Source organism: Haliaeetus albicilla, chromosome 7 (genome assembly GCF_947461875.1).
Source record: "Haliaeetus albicilla chromosome 7, bHalAlb1.1, whole genome shotgun sequence".
Taxonomy (NCBI): Eukaryota; Metazoa; Chordata; class Aves; order Accipitriformes; family Accipitridae; genus Haliaeetus; species Haliaeetus albicilla.
This window is the reverse complement of record NC_091489.1, coordinates 8,809,575-8,828,615: the sequence shown is the minus strand read 5'-3', so window position 1 is coordinate 8,828,615 and position 19,041 is coordinate 8,809,575. Positions and strand designations below refer to the sequence as shown.

The window sequence follows — 19,041 nt, the reverse complement described above, 5'->3', positions numbered from 1 at the left end:
CAGGCTATAGAGCTTTGCTGGCTTTTCAGCATTTGCTCTTTTCCTTGATACTTCACAGCCCGTGAATCTGGCTGGAAGATACCTGCCATTTTAGAGTAAGGTGTGCCTGCGAATCTCCAAGCTCTTTAAAAATACATATTTAAACTCAGCACTCGTGGGAGTAACTGCTTCAGGGGTTTGTAGTCTGAGGTGCGGAAGGGTTAAAGTTATTTGCCCAAAGACTTAAGATGCAGAGCTGAGCAGGCAGCAGGGCTGAGGAACTGCAGTTCTTATTATGCCACTCCAAGCACTTGTCCGTAATCCTTCCCTTTCAGTTAGTAGCAAATGATTATTTATAACATTGCCTCTTAGAAAAGTGAGTGCAGTAATGCTCTCCAAAGCAACCCAGGTCAGAAATCTTCCAGTTAAACTAGCTAGAACTGCAGAAAATATTTCTGAAGGACAGACACAATATGCATCATCTTTTTCTTCCACCTGCCTAAACACTGGGCTGTCTGGTTTTGCTCTGGTTTTAAATGGGACTGATGATGAGTTGCAACTCCAATTCAGCTTGCAGGGTGTAACGTGATTTTGCTGTATCTTTGGTTAGCAGGTCACATCCTTAATACACCCTTACTTGTCAAGCAACAGCTCTGTAGGCAGAGATGAAAGTAGCCAGAGAGAACACGTTTCCTGTGCTCATATAGGCGAAGATGAGAGGTAACATGATCGTGACCTCTGAAAGTCAGGGACGGCTCTGAGGGTGGGTGACTCGAGCCAGGGCTTCTGCTGATCATATAACAACAACACATGCTGGTGCCATAACACAGACATGGATTAACTCTTTGGAGTGGGATGTGTTTTCCCAGTTGGCACTAAATTGCACAGGGTCCTAACCCCTGCAAAGCCAGAATTAACTGCATAAGGGTGTCCTGTATTGTTTGTAATTTTAACTATTTTTTTTTTAAATGAGAAAGCAAGCAAGCTGATTCTCAGTAGATTACGTTGCTAAATTTTTGGGTGGAGAAGAAGCAACTCCTTGAGTGAATTACATCTTCAGATGATGTCACAAGGACCATCACTTCAGGGTTTTCTTGCTCCCTAAGTAATGTACCGTCTGCCCTTTCCCAAGAGTCTGGTTTTATACCATCGACAAACAGCAGGGGAGCAAAAATATCATCTGCAGGACATGGTAAACTCACACAAGTAAATGTGGCCATAAACTAGAAGTTAGCTAGTGCATTTACAGGTGTTCATTCTAATCCAGATGCATCTACTGTACCTCAGAGGTCTCGTAGACGTAGTGCAGAGGCTGCTTTGCCATGTTGCATGGAGAATTGATGAAGTCACATGATGCTGTTGTAACCATCTTTTTTTCCCCCAGCTGCTAAATTACCTTATAATGCACTAAATAGACATTCAATATTTTCCTTATATAAATTTATCATGTAGCAATTACTGCAGTTAAACTCGGTGCGGGTATGTGATTGTAAATGGGAGGTGGCAATCAGTGTAATTAGAAAAGGAAAAGATGTGCCTGCAAAACAACCTCTGCATTACAATATTGCCCACACTATAAACACCCTACCACGTGTTGTGTCCCTTCTCAGTTACACAGTGTAAGCCCTGTGTTGATTCAGGCTTGAATTACACAGTAAATCTTGTTTGTGAATTTATAGACTGTCCTTTTGAAGGCAGAATTGTGCCAGCCTATTTATTTAAAGTCCTTTTTTTACTGCAGCAGCATGCTTTTGAGATGTAATACCTTATGCGCAAAATCCCTGAGTGACAGCAGCTCTGCAAGCTCATGATGCTTATAATACATTACATATTATCAATAAAATGTTGCAAGACATGTAATAGATCTTATTAACATAACTTTAAATTATGGGTACAAGTTTGACCTATCTGTTGATGGATTAGAAGTAAAGCTTGGATTGTTAAACAGAAGTAAAAGGCTCAGGGCATCATTAAACAAACTGTTTCAAGCAAAATGTCTGTATTTCACCATAAAAAGTCAAAGCATACCTGAAAAGTTACCTGTCCCCAAGGCAACCTACAAAGTTTAAAGGAAACCAGAAATAGCTTTCAAGTCTTTTTTTTTTTTAAATTACATTTGCCATTGCCCTGATATTAATTATGATCCAAATTGCTCCCAGAAACCTTGACTGCCCTAAAATAGTTTGCTCTCTGTCTCTCCCCATCCCCCAAAGCAAACCGGAGAAAATAAGCTCTGAACTGCCAGGAGATCCAGATAGCAACCAAACCTTTGGTACTGGCGACGCGTAGATTGCCTGCCTGTTGTGTCGCATTACTCAGTGGAGATTCATTATGTCCAGACTAGAGAGTGCAGTGACAAGGAGGCTCCAAACAGAGATTTAGAAGTGACTCCTCAGACATGCAGGAGTCTGTGCTGGCAGCTGCAGCTGTAGAATTTGGACGTTAGGTCACAAACAAATCTTTTACCAATTTGCTGAGAAATTTCTAGGATGTTTGTGCATGCTTAGGTAGCTTGACTAGTTTTAATTTATAGAGTGTTTTTTCTTTGTTTAATTGTGGATCCTTTGCCACATCTGTTTGTGCTGTTCTCTTTGTGTTGGCACTGTTGTTCTCACTTTGAGAACAGGGAAAAATTTAAGGCAAGTCATTTAATCGCCTGAAGTTACACAGAAGAACAAGGATAGGGCCAAGAACAGCTCATGGATGTCCTGTTTCCTAGCCCTCCACTTTATCCTGGAAATATTCTTTTTCTTCTGAGTGTCATTAGGAGTGGCCTTCTATAGGAGGATAAGTAAGGTTCTCCCCCCCCCCCCCCATGATTTAACTCTTTAAAACATTGAATTTTATTTTTAGGATATGAACTTCTGTTTTGGGGTGGTGGGGGTGTTTCCTTAGTCTAGTAAAGAAGGGAGCTGGAAGGCAAGAAGCCCAGAAATGACTGCCTTTTTTGCATTATTTCTATAATATCATTTCTGCATCAAGTACAAAACCATGACTGAGAGAGACCTCTTCCATTGACTTGGGAGGGAAGGGAGAGAGACGTTTAAAAGAAATGTGTCCAGCTGGTGAGTAAGCTGGCACGAAACACTGAGTCGTTAGTAATGTTTATTCTATTACAGTAGACAGTCTTTTGCTGTTGACGAAAAAGCTAACTCAGTCCATTACACATTAAATTAAGAGAACACACACATGCACTGTAATCACAACTTTCTCTCCCTGAGCACTGATCAGTAATAATTACCTTTTGGGTAGGGGGTGGAAGGAGATAACCTAAATACTTTCAGGTTAATTATTACTCTCCTGTGCTCAGGAAAATCCTAGCATTTTAACAACCTTTCTGTGCCTGAGGTCCCTTGGGACCTCAAAGTGGCAACAACAAAAGAACATACATCTTTGGACAACAGTGCTACAAGTCATTCTGCTGCTTTTGGGGGGTTGTTGTTTGTTTGTTTGTTTTTAATCTCTCCCAGAGTGGTGTAAAAAGCTTTCTTTGCCAAGTTTAAAAAAGTTAGTTTTCACTCCTACAGTCTCGTATACTGAATAAATAAAGGCACAAATAAGAGCAGCTTGAGCCCTGCAGTGGAGTTCCCCATCTCTTTCTGTTAACCTTAGAGATCACTGTGCTGAAAACTAATAGTGTCTAGTTGTCAAGAAGCCAGAATAATGACATTTTGTGCCATTACTCTAATGTGTTTTTCACTGTGCATTTTCTTTAATTATTTGCATGAGTAATATCATTATGCATTCATGCCAATACAATTCTGATAATTAATTTACATGATGACAATTTCTTAATGATTTTGATGTCAAAGTTAATAGCAACATCTGATAGTTGATCTGTTGGTGCTGACATAAATTTAACTTTTAATATATTAATGCCAAAGCCAACAGCAGCATCAAATTACATTGCAGAAAAATAAAAATCCACTGAGTAAAAACCTCAGGGGAAAAGACTTGGTCCTTGCCCAAGGTTTACAGGTTCAAAATAAAACCAAGGCCCTTAGACATGATACATGTCAGAATTTTACTTTATCTTGCTCTATTTATTTATTCACATCAGTAATATTATTGATGTCTGATACTGAGGAGATCAAGTTATACGATATCACATAAAAGATGATGTTCTCCTGCCTCTAGCTTGGTGCATATATTCCATATATTAAAATGAAAAAAAAAAAAAAAAGCATTAATTAAGCTTTTATCTTTCTGGTTCTTTAAGCATGAACTCTAAACTGTTTTGCAGTGGGGGAATTTAGGACTGGTGTCTGAACCTGAGTTTGTACCTTGGTTCTGTGATTTCAGTCTGCACCATGTGGTAATAATATCAGCAAAATAGAGTTATTATTCTGGAGGCACAATTATTGTGGAGGCAAATATTGTTAATATCAATAAAACAAGAAACAGGGCAATGCATAATAAGGTTTGAGATCAATATTTTTAGTACATTTTTGCTATATGGAAGAGATGCGTAGATAAAGAGATAATTGCATGTGTAACTGTATTTATATACCTATCTTTTTATATAGACTCATGTAAGTATTAGAAGACAATTAACACGGAATAAAACCACATTCTTCAGTCTTTGTCCAGGTGCTCCGAAGATCTCTTTAGAAGTTTATAAGTATTTTTATTTACCAGTTAAATATTTTAGTACACCTTAGCATTGAAAAAATGTATGTGAAACAAATGATGATAACCATAAAATGGTGATGGTTGTTTTCCCTTTATTTTTTTAATCAAAACCAAAGCCTGATTCCATGAATCAGTTGCTAACATAATATTTATTTCCACTCGCTTCAACCAGTTAAATGTATAGATGAAATGTTAAAACCCATTACAAATAAAATTGATCCTGCTGTGTATTTCAACCTTTTCCCCAATTGGCTTTTCATCGATGATATCCACCGAGGGAGTGCACATTTCAATTTATTTAGTGAGCAGATAATTATACAGCCTCAATTAGATCTTCCATTGCTGGACTATAAGGACCTGCTAGTGCAGACCCGGGTCATTTGCCTCTAAAATGCACCACTTTTCCTTCTTCAGTGTCCAGAAGCAGGCTGTCTGTCCCTACCTGCCGAACAAGAAGCCTGTGGGTCTGATCACTTTTAGCCTGGCTTATCCTTGCTCTCAAAACATGAGGACACATACATGCTTGAAGACAACCCCCAAAACTCAGACCTGTCGGCGGGGACCTTTAGCCGTGCCCATCCTGCGGACATGAACGTCGCTCCACCCAGAGACAACTTTTGTTGAACGATTTGAAGAGTCCCGCTGGCTAAGGCGAAGGTGCAAAGAGACAGCAAAAGGAGGCCAAGGTAGGTGGATGGCTTTTCAAATGGCTGCTTAAAACAGTTTACAAGGAAAGGCTAACTTTGGCCCTAATGCACCGCTGTCCGAAGGCATGTAAAGCGTGCAGCTGCACGGGAGACCTTTGACAGAAGCACAGCTTATCTCTGCGAGCTTATCTCTCGCCCCTTCCTGCACCGCTTGCTGCCTGCTGCTGCCGAGCTGGTGCCCGAAGGAAAATGCCTGGCACCGGGCACAGAGAAGGACCCAGTGGCAGGGGTTTAGGTCCCAGGGAGGTGGGAAGGGGAAGGGATAGGAGAAGCAGCAGGCAGGGGCAGATGTGGGAGCAGGAGGCACCTCTGTTGGGAAGAAATTGTCCTGTGTAAGAGGCCTCCCAGTAAAGAAAGCTGACGACATGAGCAAATCAAGTGGCTATGTGTGGTGCTTGCACCTTTGCAAGCAAGGGAGCTCTTTGCCCGTGCACGTGCCATCTGTGGATGCACACCATCCATGTGCCCACGAGCCCCGTGCTGAAGTTCTCCTTTCCTCCTCCTCTGCCCTTCGCTTCTAGAGAGCATGCTTGGAGGTAACGATCTGGTGCTTAATTCCTCACATGTATTTCTGGGGAGCTGTACTTTGGAAGAAGCCTGTGGGATGAGAGGGGCTTTGCTCAGAATTTGAAGCTGTCCCATGCAATGTACCATGAATGTAGGCGTGCAGCTACACAGCTGCAAACTCCTGTAAATGCAGTGCTCTGGTGCAGTACAGAAGAAGACCATGGAGGAGAGGAGATGCCTGAGAGCCCTTGGACTCCGACCACCCTTTGTCAGGACGCACAAATCTTGTAGCACATCCAGATATTTAGAATTAAGCTGAGCCCACCTTAACCTTTTGTTCTTAAAAGAGCATTGGGCTGAAGCAGATACTAGAGGTACAAGTAAGGACAGTGAGAGAGAAGGCTGGAAAACAGTCTGATATATGGAATGGGGATTTTTTTTGTTATATGGGTTTTATCAAATACGCTTCCTCCTCACACATTTGTTTGTGGTAGAGATCTGGAGATGCTTTCTGCTATCAGAATAATTTAATTTCAGAGCCTTTTTTGGGGGGTGGAGAAAAGGGAGATTTCTTTCTGTGTAAAATTACCCTGTATTAATTAAAGATTATTTTAATAATTACTTTTTAAAATAATAGCATTTCACATTATGAGACTTTGAGAAATGAGTGGAATACTAACTGGCTGGCCTTCTTCCTTGGTCTGCTGAAGGCATGTTTTTTAGCTGCTCAAGTTTCCTTTGGAAACAGGTTAGTCAAGAACACATCTCGGTTTTAAGAATAGCTGCTCAACAAGGAACAGCAGTGTAAATGTTATCTTTATTCCAGGTGAGCAGAAAATCTCTTAAAAGCATTTCTGAGTGTTAGCTTTGTGGGTTGATTGTTGGAAGGTGTAAGAAATATGACTGTGATTGTGGTTTGCACACTGAGTGACTCTCCCCCACAACCCAAATGGCTTTCTTGCGTGTGGCATTTCAGAAAACCCTTTTTTTTGCCTCTGAGCATGTGGAATGTCTGTGCAGAAAATATTTTTTTTTTGGTGCAGGGCTTGTCATGAGTTGGACACAACATGTCTGAAAAGTAGTGTAGGAGTTCGAAAGGGAGGTTTTAAAAATTCAGATGTGTCTGATGACTGGGAGCATTACTAATGAAAATATGTTTGAGTTTAATGTTGAAACTAAATGTCCCATAGAAGAGAACGACATTAATTTCTTCCCTCCCCAAAACTCATACTGAAGTTTCCAAAGCCTTAAATCTGGCCCAGATAACTTAGCCTCTGAGTCAAAAACTGCTCCCTATGCCTCACATAAACGCCCACACCCAGGCATCTCATATTCTCTTCCATTTCTTCAGTCCGCCAATTATTTGCTACACCCAGTTATTGTGGGCTATCTTAAATTAGCTCCCCAGTGACTCAAACATTTATTAACCGCTCAGGTGCCAGGAATTCGGCATGTGCACGAAGCTCCAGGGCCTGGGATGCTGCTATAGACGTTGTTTAGGACACAGAAGGTGGTCTTTCTCTACCCTGAAGCGTGGCAGAGGCAGCAGGGCTAGCGCCTGGGGACAGGGGGTGACTGGGATGCCCCTGCCACCCGGAGGTCTCTGCCCACCTTGGCCACGGGGCTATTGACGGCTGCTCTAATACAGGCCTGGCACCCGGGTGATTCTGGGAGAATGAGTCCCCCTGAAGGCAGCAGATCCCTTGTCCATCTCCTCTTGGCCGTGCTGGCAAGCTGTGCCTCCCAAAGCAGGGGGACCCTCTACTCCTCCCCTCCACTGTGGAGACGTGGAGTGCTCCACAGGAGGTTCACAGCGTCCCTTCGAGTCATGAATCCCGAGGGACGTGGCGGCAACCGTCCACTGCTCACTTTCTTTAACCAGTTGCAAGCTCAGAGGTGTGACTGTGGATATGATCTAACTGCTCTGGTCCTTGGCGCAGAAGTTGATTTCTGCAAAGGCAATAATTAGTTAGTAGGCAGCCTAGCTACTAAGTACAATGCTCATTGTTTCTCTCCTTGACAGCTAGCTCAGGCTGGTTATTAACACATAAAAAAAGCTTTCACTTTGAAAGTCTTTTTGTTCCCTCCATCCTCCACCACTACATTGCCTTTGCAGATATCACGCTGAACCACATTACGTTGTGGCTGGGGTTGCAGAGCCTCTCTAAGGTGCCATTTGACAGACTGGTCCAGAAGTCTCAGACTGGACTAAGACCAGAAGAAGCAAGGGGCGTGTTTTGGTGGAGGGAGCCTCTCAGTTCCCACTGCATGCACTGCTGCACATTGAGCTGGGAAAAAGTTTTGCAGGAGAAGCTTCACATCATGCTATGTGGCAGCTGTCTAACAACAGGAAAATTATTTCCTCTGGTACTTGTTGCTGAACTAGGATTGATTATGCTAACTGAGTCCTGTAAGCGTTTGGATGTCTCAAGTCTGCAGACAGCAGAGAGCTTTCACTGTAACTGGACAGTCACTAATGTCCATTTATTCCACTATCTTTGTCACCCAAAGCTTTCAGTCATGCAGTTTACCGACTAATTGTACCAAGCAATGTGTTTTTAATACAATGTGTATTTACAGTCTGTAATATTGGAATACATAAAGCCTTAAAAAATATGTTATGTTTGACTCCTAAATCATATGATTTTACAAGGGGTTGTGTATATTTCTGCATCCACTTTAGACTTACACACATACAGTATTTCCAATTGTTTACATATGTTAGAATCTCTTGCATTTAAATAGCTCATTATGCAAATATTTACGAAATACATGGATATTTATTTTTACTGTACTCTCTATTCAATCACTGAGCTGAGATTTAATGTCTAAACTTTGTCTGCAGAGTCGCATGTGCAGTAATGAATTATGAGTAATTATGTACTATATACAATTATACAACAAAAATTACAGATTCAAAAAATATTAATGTTGCAAAGCCAAGCACTCAAATTTATGGAGCATCAGAGGTAAGGTGCAATCCTAATTCAACCCCAATTATGCATGTGTGCCTTATAATATGGCCCTTACTAGCCATACTCCGCTTGTCCCCCAACTGCTTTCAGCTGTAATGGGTGCGTAACCGTGCCGCAGGCCAAGGCTCTAGGCTCCAGCCAAGCTTTGGGATCAGACCAAGGCCAGATTTGCAGTGTTTCCCAGGCAAAAACTTTTCCCTGGATTTGGTCACCTAAGCAACTGACCTGGCTCAGCGAGCATGTTTCTGATTTTCCCACCCCAACAGCAAGAGCTTGCAGCAAGAGAACACCCTGCACTAATTCACCTCTCAGTCTAGAGCCATACACCGAGCAGGACTAATTTTGCATTTGAGACATTTGAAAGAGCACTGTGTTCTCATCTAATCAAAGACTGAGCCTGAAGTACATTTTGTTGAAAGGTTTTTTTGACCAGAATATCTTCCACCAGGAAATGCTGCTTTGTTGGAATTGAAATGTTTTGTAGGAACATTTTGTTTGTGATGGTATTTCTGACAGAAAAAAATGTGAGTGATTCAAAATCTAGAGAAGGTATTTCTCACTGCTGGTTGTTGCACTGTAGACCTCATTTCTTTTCTTTTGGTTTCAGACCATGTATTATTTATATTTACTATTCAAGAGTTAAATGTTATCAAATCACCTGCACAATGACCTTGAAATTTCAATCCTGTTAATTCTGATATTGACCAATGTGATTGTTAGAAGACTTCAGTAAGTTTGGTTTTTAACAAGTATGGTTTTTAATGGCCTTTGTGCATGCACAGTACTTTCCCATGTTTTAAAAAAGCAAGAAAATTCCAGAAACTTAATTTCAGCAGAATTTGTAACTGCTGTGAGGATGACACCCAATCTAAAAAAAAAAAAAAAAAAATCAGTTCAAGTGGATAAAGTTTTCCCAAATTACAAGCAGCCAAAATAAATTTAGAGATTAAGTTGAGTGATCGCAGTAATAGATGGCATCCTCAGTTCCATCTATTACATTGCAAACAATTTGTCCTTGGAAATTATTCTGAAAAGAGTAACTGTATTTCATTTTAAAAATAATACAATTTATAGAGAATTTGTAACACAAAGAGAGAATATTTGAAGCCAGTTTTTTTGGCGTTAGCTGAATCAGTGATGAATATGAAGTACACAACTGTCTACAGGCAACAATTATTTCTAAAACTAATTTTTAGCAACAGACATCCTGCCTTTTAATAAAAGCCAGACTAGAGAGCAGTGCTCTTGAACTGGGGACAGGTTGGACTACAGTAATGCCATTTGGATAAAGATTTCTCAGGATGCTACAATGAATGATCCCAAATCTTTTCTTTCCAAATCACAAAACATTTTATAACTTCCTGGGGTGATTATGTTAATTGACGTGTAGCTGGGCACATTCTGGCTATGGAAAAAGGTAAAGCAAAACTGTGATGAAGGAGACTCTCATGTAGGCAAGCTCCAGGAAATATTAAGAATCTTATTAAGAAGCAATACTTTCATAACATTTCGTACTAAATAAATAGTGTTTGGCTAGTGTCTGACATAACAGATAGGGATGGTCTAATTCATTATGTGGGTGCTGCCTCTGGAGACATTTGAAAACAGGAGTGCTCATGGCAGGTGTGCTCAGAAGTCTAACCTGGGTAGTAAGAAGTCCTCCTCCATATGAGGACTTGTTTGGCTTGGCTGCTTGTTCTCTGAAATATTAATGGGCTGGGTAAAAGAGATCACCCTGGTTTTCCACAGACCCTTAGCCTGAGGTGGCCACAACCCCTTCCAAGCTTTTTTACATTTGCTTTCCTACTAGCTGCTTGTTGTGGATCTTATAGAGAAATCAGCTTCTGATCTTCCAAGGACTGAGATTTTTTAACAACTTTCCTACAGGCGTATTGAGGGGGAAGAAAGCCAAGAGGGATTACGAAGTGAATCTCAATGCGTTTATGAAAGGGATTATAGACCAGCTTTCCCTGCAATAGCAGCCAACTGTGGTTGGTGGTTCAGGAGTTTCCTTTGTTTGCTCAAGCAGACTTGTCCAAACTCAAAAGGACTAATGTCTTTTCAAAAGCTTCAGCTGCTCTTTGGAGGCGAGCAAAAGCTAGCTGAGATGTGGGTTCTTGCTGCTGAGATGCAGACCCAGAAGTCAGACATGCCAGCCTTCACTCAGACGTCATTGGGGTCCTGTGTCTTCTGCTGGCTTCTTCTCTGGGTCCTACCTGCCTCACAGTGTGGTCTTGGGAGAGTCAAGCTAGGTACACATCACATTTTCTCATCTAAAACAATGGCAGAAGCATTCCATAAACCACTGTTATGAAGGCAGTGATGGGAAATGGCTCGGAGATGCTTGAATAAAGTGTGGTAGATGTGCAAATCATTACTGCAGTAAGCCTGCACCACAGAGTCCAGCACTTGGAAGGCATCACCCCATGCACTTCTACAGCCTCACCTTGCTCTGCTCTAAACTTAAGACTGTCATTCTGTTCCCCTGACCTCTTCTCCCATCACCAGCAAGATCTCCCATCGCACAAGTTCTGTTTCAGGTGGGAAGCAGAATGCCTTTAAAAAGAAAGAGAAAAAGGAAGGCAAAAGAACAGACACACCTGTGCATGTCACGTGTGATTTCCACCCACGCCCTGTCATATAGCTACAAAAATGTTGTGTTTATTTATATATAAATAAATACACTATTTTATCACTGCAACTTGTAAATAGGAAATGAAGTCACAATCCTCAAAATTATAATGGCAGGCACACAAAGACACAGTTGCTGGCACGGAATTCAATTAACAGATAGCAATCACCCTTGGGTGACTGTGTGAGGTGGAAATATACAGGCATGCTAATAAGTAATATCTTAAAGCCAAGGCGTTTATCAGCCAGCAGCCAGACATGGGCATAAGTGTGGGCAGACAGCACTGCTCTGGGATATTTAATAAAACCCGCTCTCTTCATCTGAGGATTTGTGTTTAATCATTTGGTAACATTTTAGAAACATCCAGGCTGGAAAGCTTCTCAAATGGAACTGCTTAGGTCAGAAAACGTAGAGAGTTATTTACTGATACTAAAATAGCCAAAGGAACAGAGTGGTTTCTAGGTAATATTAACAAAATTCTTTGTTGCCATCTTTTTGACCTTTTGAGTTTCTGGGGTATGCCTGCTACGTGAATCACAGCCTTATCTGGGGAAGCATGCAGAAAGCGTTCATTAATACTGGGAAAGCGAATGATTGAACTGCTGTTTAAAATAAATTTTTAACTCTTTTTTGCTTGGTTGAAAGCCTAAAGCTAAAATAGTTTTCTTCTAGGCTCCTTGAACTTTAATTTGCATTGCATTTTGGGCTTTCAAAGGCTTCAGGCAGGCCAAGATTTGTCATCCACTGAAAGATGTTCAATTTAAACTTTCTCATCAGGGCTCTCTTTGTGCCACAGCAGTCGGTTGACTTCGCAGGGCTGTTTTGCATGGCTAAGTTCCGCTGCTTGGAGGAAAGGCAAATTCGGAAGCAGTTGTGGGTTTCTTTAAAGGAAGGCAGTTCGACTTAGTAGGATATTTGTTAGGAGCTTCATGCAGAAGAAATGTAAGGCCTGGTGCTAGTATATTTTTGGTTAAATCTCTAGGTTAAAGCACTCATCGAACAAAAGCAGTTTGGAGCAGGACAAATGGAGGCCAGCCAGCCTAGTCACGGGATGTGCAGAAAGCAGCATATGTCAGACATTACCTGGGAAGGCTGGAGGCTTTTGGCTAGGAAGCAGACGGTAGATGCTCTCAGTGCTTTTGGTTTCACCTCTGTTTTGAGTAAGCAGTCGTGCCTTTTGTGGTCATCAGCTCTACCCCTGCAACCGGGCTGGTGGCCGCGGGAAGTCCGCAGGGCTTCTGCTCCTGTGCCGAGAGCGGGGAGCACCGCTCTGAGCATGCTGCCTCAGGAGACCCCGCTGTCCCTCTCGTCGGTGTGGCTGCCTACTTTACGTTCTTTGGTCTGAACATTTGTGATGTCCACGAAGGCCCCGGTGGTCACCAATAGCTATGTAGCAGCTGAAGTGGTGGGGTGATTGCCGGGTTTGCACAGTCTTAGTAATTTTGCTTTGTCAAAGGAATCATCAAAGGTGTAGGTGGGCTCCAACGAATGTTGAAGACGGGCTGTGGACCTGCTACAAGCACCCTCCAGCAGGTACTCTCCGTACCTGTTCCTTTTCCCTGGGGGATTCATGGGATCTACAAATCAGTGGCCAGAGGCTCCTTTGCCAGCCGTTTCCCACAGTGCTGGCATGCAGCCCAGCCTGGGCTGTGCTCAGGAAGCTGTAAAGTGGCTCTGAATAGCTGCTGTGAAGCCATCCCTGTGCTGCTCCTGTCACAAAGAGTTTTCAGTGCCCGCCTCGCTAATGGATGGGTTTCTCCTATACAGAGTGCCGAACAATGCGGTGATACATTCAGGTTCTATTAGTGCGAGCTTAGCGTGGCCGCATTATTCATAATGGAAACAGCACAAGAGAACTACACTGTTCATCCCAAACGGGAGACCATAAATCCTGTAAGCCACGCAGCACCGTCGAATGGTGTGTTTTTCACCACTTATTTTGCAGGGAAGCTATTTGTATTCCCTCTGTATGTAAACCCAAGCTGTCTTAATATTGCAAGCCCAAACTGTGTTGGAGGAGGTAATAACAACAAAAAATTGCAACCGGTACATTTGAGAAAACTCAGTCATAACTCTGTGATACCAAGGCTCGGAACCCGCCGCCAAGTAGGAGGGGAGCGAGAGCTGCGGCAGGATGGTGTGCCGGCTCCTGCGCGCTGCTGGAGGGGCTCAGCCCTCGGCCCATCCGCCAGTTCTGGCGGTGGAGCCCTGCGGCTGCTTTAGGACTGCACAGTGATCTCCGTTGCTGTGAAGCCTGCGTGTGCGGATCCGCGTGTGTATGGGACAAGGAGAGACTTTGTGCTTCTGCTCGCTGGGTTTCCTTTAATAGCTAGCAGCTGCGACCGCGGGGGGTGTGAAGTACGCTCAGCGGCGATACATTAGCGGGCAAGAGTGTAGGTAAGTTGGCCAAAAGTTCAAGACAATTGTAACGTACTGTGGGGAGGACACATCGCCTGCCTGACATAAATCAGGCTTTGCAGGCGTCAGGAAGCAGTTCATGGTGTATGACAGTTTGCTGCCATGCTTTCCTACGGAGACCGTCACCGAGGGACCCAGCCTGGGTTCGCAATGAGAGCAAGAGCTGCTCGGGAGGAGTTGGGCTGAAGCAACTGCTTCACTTCACGTAGGCACAAGGTGACTGCTAGAGAGCCGAAGCTGACTTTTGCATGCTTCTGCACTCGACCTAGTGACCCAGAAGTGAAGGGCTACACCAGCTATTGCCAGTCCTTTCAGCTACCGCCTCTTGCAAAACTCCTGTCCCTGCTCCAGAAGCCTTTGCGGGGCCTGGAAGCCAGGCAGCCGCTGCCGCCTCATCACCCACGGCCCGAGCGCTTTTCCTGTGATACCGCACAGCGCTCGTTGAAGGAAATGTTCATTAGAAGAGCTGTATACATTCTAGATGGTGAGTGGTACTAGTTGACTCAAACCCGATGGCCCAGGGGAATTACGGAGCGGCCTCTTGTTACTTTTGCAGGAAATACTGTTTGAAATGGTGGAGGCCCCCCCTTTCTCTCCTGCATCCACACCCTTTTGGGTATGGCCATTAAAATAATTAACCCTGGGCTGGCAGAGGAACCTCTGATTTCTCAAGTCTTACAGCTGAAGCAAGCTCTCTGCACTCCTCCAGTTACTTCGTTCACTGTTGGTATTAACGCTGGAAATGCTGACAGTAGCTACTAAAGGTTAAGCACATTTGTACAAAATCAATAGCGTGATGCCCCCTTCTCCCTCTCCCCTCAGGTTCTGAGGGGGAAAATGCCTGCTGGGTATATGAAGAAGAATATAAGTTAACATTTCTCCAACTCAGAACACATGCATTTATGCAAGAAGCTTAAAGAATATCTTTTATGAGCCTAGTATAGCGACGCTCCTCTTCATTCAGTGCTTGGAAGAGTGACTGAGGCTTCTGCAGCGTCGGTTATTATGCAGGGCATGTGTTTTAAAATGTTAAGTACCTTGATTGTCTCTCACATAGCTAGTGCTGTCAGCAGTTTGCACAGTGCTTTTATGTGTCTTTTTCCTCCCTGGTACACCTGTGTTCAGTTCAGAACTGATTCTGCTTCTGAAGCAATTCATTAAACATCTTCAGCGCACCACTTCTGTGAAGAGGTCAATTTGTTCTTTCTGCCTAGAGATGCAAAACTCTGGGCTTCAGTTGGTAAATGCAAGTATTAGATGCATTTCTCACTGCTTAACTTATGCTTTCCTTCAATCTAGCCTCTCTAGCAATCCCTTCCTTTAACATATGCATTTATTATCCATGAAATGTGGAGACTCTTGCTACTGTATCAGTCTAGGGCAGGTACAGTTGGGTAGTCTGGCACCCACACACTCCCCCGTTCACCCTCCTCTGGAGGAGACATTTTTCAAAGGAGAGAAAGTAGCTGTTTCTTTCTCTTACGTTCCTTTGTCTTTCTTGTGAGGTGCCAAAGTTGTGGTGGATTGGTACACACTCCTGTGATAAGGATCCTGGAGCACAACCAGCCTGAAGGTGATTCCTAGCGCAACTCATGCACAGGCTGCTGGATACCTGCGGCATGTCTCTGGCTTTTGGTCGTCTCTGAGGTGGCCTCTCTGGTGGTTAAAAACAGGACTCTGGGAAGGAGTCATGCCCTCAAAACCAATTTGGTAAGTTTTTTTCCTCGCCTTACTGCTTGAAGAGTTGATTCATCCCTAAGTCTTCAGGGAATGTGTTATCTATAAACCCTACCCTCCCAGATTCAAATGCCTCTCTGTATCCAATACAATAGTAGTTGTTGGGGGCGGGGTTATTTTTTGGGTTTTGTCTTGTTTTTTTTTTTCTTTTTTTGTAAATCTGGATATTTCAAATATGTAAATTGACCTGGATCACATCTGCGCATACTAGATACAATAGGGTTATTACTAAAAACCAATTTTTAGGCTGAATGAAGGTGGACCAAAAGTAAACTTTGCCTTGATCTTGCAAGGATCCTTTTTTCCATAATTCTTACCACTGTTCTGGGGTCACCTTTATTTCGCCATTGCAGCTAAGAATATGGTGCATGGTGTTTGGCTAGCTCACCAGTTTTGGAGGGAGCACATTTGCTCAAATAAAAATTGGTAGGTCTTCATAAAGTTATCCTGAGGACCTTGGTCAATATTTAATGAGTAGGCCTGGGGCAGCAGATCCTGAAGTAAATGGGACCATTTCTATTGGAATATCAAATATCTCATTAAACTGTCATCCAAAGACAGGTATGGACATTTGGAGTTGATATCTTCTCTGAACAGTGACGTCTTTTGTTAAATTCTAATATTGCTTATTGCAGTAGTTACAGCTTGTTTTGGCAAGGTTTTTATTGAATGTAAGTGATTGAATATAGTTTTCTGGGCTGTAATTTGCATACGATATAGTTTCTGTTCAGAAAGCTGTGGGGTTTTTTTTCTTTTTTTTTCCTTTTTTCCTTTTTTTATTTTATTATTTTTAAGTCAGACTGAGAACTTAAGATGCAAAACTGATTGCAAAAGGTACCTGGAAAGTATAAATTAGTGGGGGCCTCAGAAGTAACAGACTCTCAGAGCTAGTGGCTTGTGAAAACATTGCAATTATATTCCTCCTGATAAAACAGTATTTTCTTTCTTCCTTTTATCATAGAAAGCGTCTGTAGAAGTACATACATGAATCACTAAAAATGTCCAGTTCTCAAGGATGCTGACCAACCCGTTATTCATTGTTTTGATTCAGATGAAATATTTTCAGCCTGTGGTTCATTTCCAAACAAACAAAACCAAAAAAGCCCGAACGGTAAGTGATGCCTCACATTTCCTGTTGGAAAAGATTTCAAAAGCTCATAAAATGTCTCCAGCCCATACAATATATCATGTCATATTAATTTATGGTAGTCAATGAACAGTCAGAAATGGTGGAGGAGAGAGATGGAAAGCCTATAATATTCTGCTTTATTCAGAACTGTATATCAGAGGGCTTTTTCTTTTCCTTTACACACAACTCAGGCACAGCATCTCCTCTTCCTTGCTTCACGAAAAAAAAGAAAGAAAGAAAGAAAAAATCCGCATATTTGTATTATATTATGTTCTTCAAGTAGCAAATTCCCTCTGCCAACTATCTGTGGGTGTGCAGCCCTTCCTCGGGAACATGCTGTATCTTCTGAGTTCCTGTGTTTGCGATATCACAGTACTTTTGCTCTGCAAATCCATGAATGAGGCCATTATGAGGGGCCGCTAGATAATTAATATTCTGAGAGGGGTAGGCTGCTAAAAGCATGTTTAGTGAGGAAATTACAAGGCCAATAAAAAAAAGGCTTTGCAAGTTCCGATTGTATTCTTTTCTTCTGTGGGTCTAATTTTTCAAGGTCTGGCTGGATCATGTTGAGGTTTCCTTTCATCCCTTTTTTCCTCTCCACAACAGGAGCTGAGGCTGGAATCTAAGTCCAAGTTAATGAAGCTGCCTCAAAGTTGAAGAGGGAGAGAATAAACCACAGCTCTGAGGCACAGACCACTGGAGATTCCTCTTTCAAACCCTGCCTCTGCCGCTCACTGGAGTTATTTGATTTGGGAACAAGATAAGAATTCACAACATCTGATTTGTAGAAATAACCTAGAGGAAGGAAAAACAGTCAGAAATACTAATTTCAGATATCATTTTCATCTCTCAGTTTCCTAATAGTCTTTCCCAGCTCTAATAGCATTACCCAAATATAAAGCCCAGACTTCGGGGAAGTTGTGCACCGACTGACAAATGCATCTCCAAATAGCCCACAGTTCAGCACTTCTTATTCTGTCAATACTCCGTGACCAGGGAAGGTTTGGAGCATAATTCTCTCCGAATTATTCATCTTCTCCCTTTCTCTTTTTTTTTTCCCCCACGGTAAGAAATACAGCTGGCAATTCATTGCTGATTTCCCAGGAGTGTTATTCACAGAATCATAGAATAGAATCATAGAATGGTTTGGGTTGGAAGGGACCTTAAAGACCATCTAGTTCCACCCCCCCTGCCATGGGCAGGGACACCTTCCAGTAGACCAGGTTGCTCAAAGCCCCATCCAGCCTGGCCTTGGACACTGCCAGGGATGGGGCATCCACAGCCTCTCTGGGCAACCTGTTCCAGTGAAGAACTTCCTTACACCTAATCTAAGTATACCCTCTTTCAGTTTAAAGCCATTACCCCTTGTCCTATCACTACATGCCCTTGTACAAAGTCCCTGCCCATCTTTCCTGTAGGCCCCTTCAGGTACTGGCAGGCTGTTAGAAGGTCTCCCCGGAGCCTTCTCTTGTCCAGGCTGAACAACCCCAACTCTCTCAGCCTGTCTTCACAGGAGAGGTGCTCCAGCCCTCTGACCGTCTTTGTGGCCCTCCTCTGGACCAGCTCCAACAGGTCCATCTCCTTCTTAAACTGGAGGCCCCAGAGCTGAACGCAGTACTCCGGGTACTCATGCCAGTTTATTTATGTATTTATTATTCAAGAGCAAACTATTGAAGGTCCTTCTGGTAACCTGCAAATCAAACCAAGAGAGGCAGAGGGCTGGCCGTCACACCAAGCGCTGTAGAGCTGAACGCAGGCATCGTGACTGCTATTGACCCTGAGTGAGGGAGCGTGAGGAACAATTCACCCTGCCTGATGCTCAGGACCACCCAGGCCTTGGCTAGCATTGGTAGAGAAAAGCAGTCAGCATTCTTAAATCAAGCAAAGCCTCTGCTATAAATGCCTAACCATGGCAGTGGAGCAGCTTCCACAATTGGCTGCACAGGTGTCTTCTTTCTTCGGTGCTGGTAACGGATGATTGGCAGGCAATGGGTATATATTTATGGCTAACTCCTTCGCACACTCAAAATTTAGGCTTCAGCTTTGTATTGATTAAAGTCAGGGCGGTGTGTGTGAGGGCAGGGCCACTGCGCCCTTCATCCATTGCTTCCCCCCAGGGGCAGTGGTGCAGCCAGGGGTTTCGGAGCATCCCTTGATGGTGACCCCCTATGACCAATGGGGACCAGGAGGCAGTGGCTCTCAGCGCTGGACAATCCAAGGAAGGTTTCTGGAGTGGGTATTGCAGGTAATGGCATGGGGGGACACCACAGCTCCCCAAGAGGGACACACGGTGGGTATTGCCTATGGTGACCATAGTCACATTCC

At 43.2% G+C, this 19,041-nt stretch overlaps 1 long non-coding RNA gene across 1 annotated transcript; it reads left to right on the top strand.

Moving 5' to 3' along the window:
• The first annotated feature begins 454 nt into the window (after positions 1-454).
• On the top strand, positions 455-18,013 carry LOC138686053 (uncharacterized). The gene is made up of 3 exons (XR_011325356.1): positions 455-1,171; positions 5,026-5,297; positions 17,323-18,013. It is a non-coding gene; the product is annotated as an uncharacterized lncRNA (long non-coding RNA).
• Positions 18,014-19,041: the final 1,028 nt, after the last annotated feature.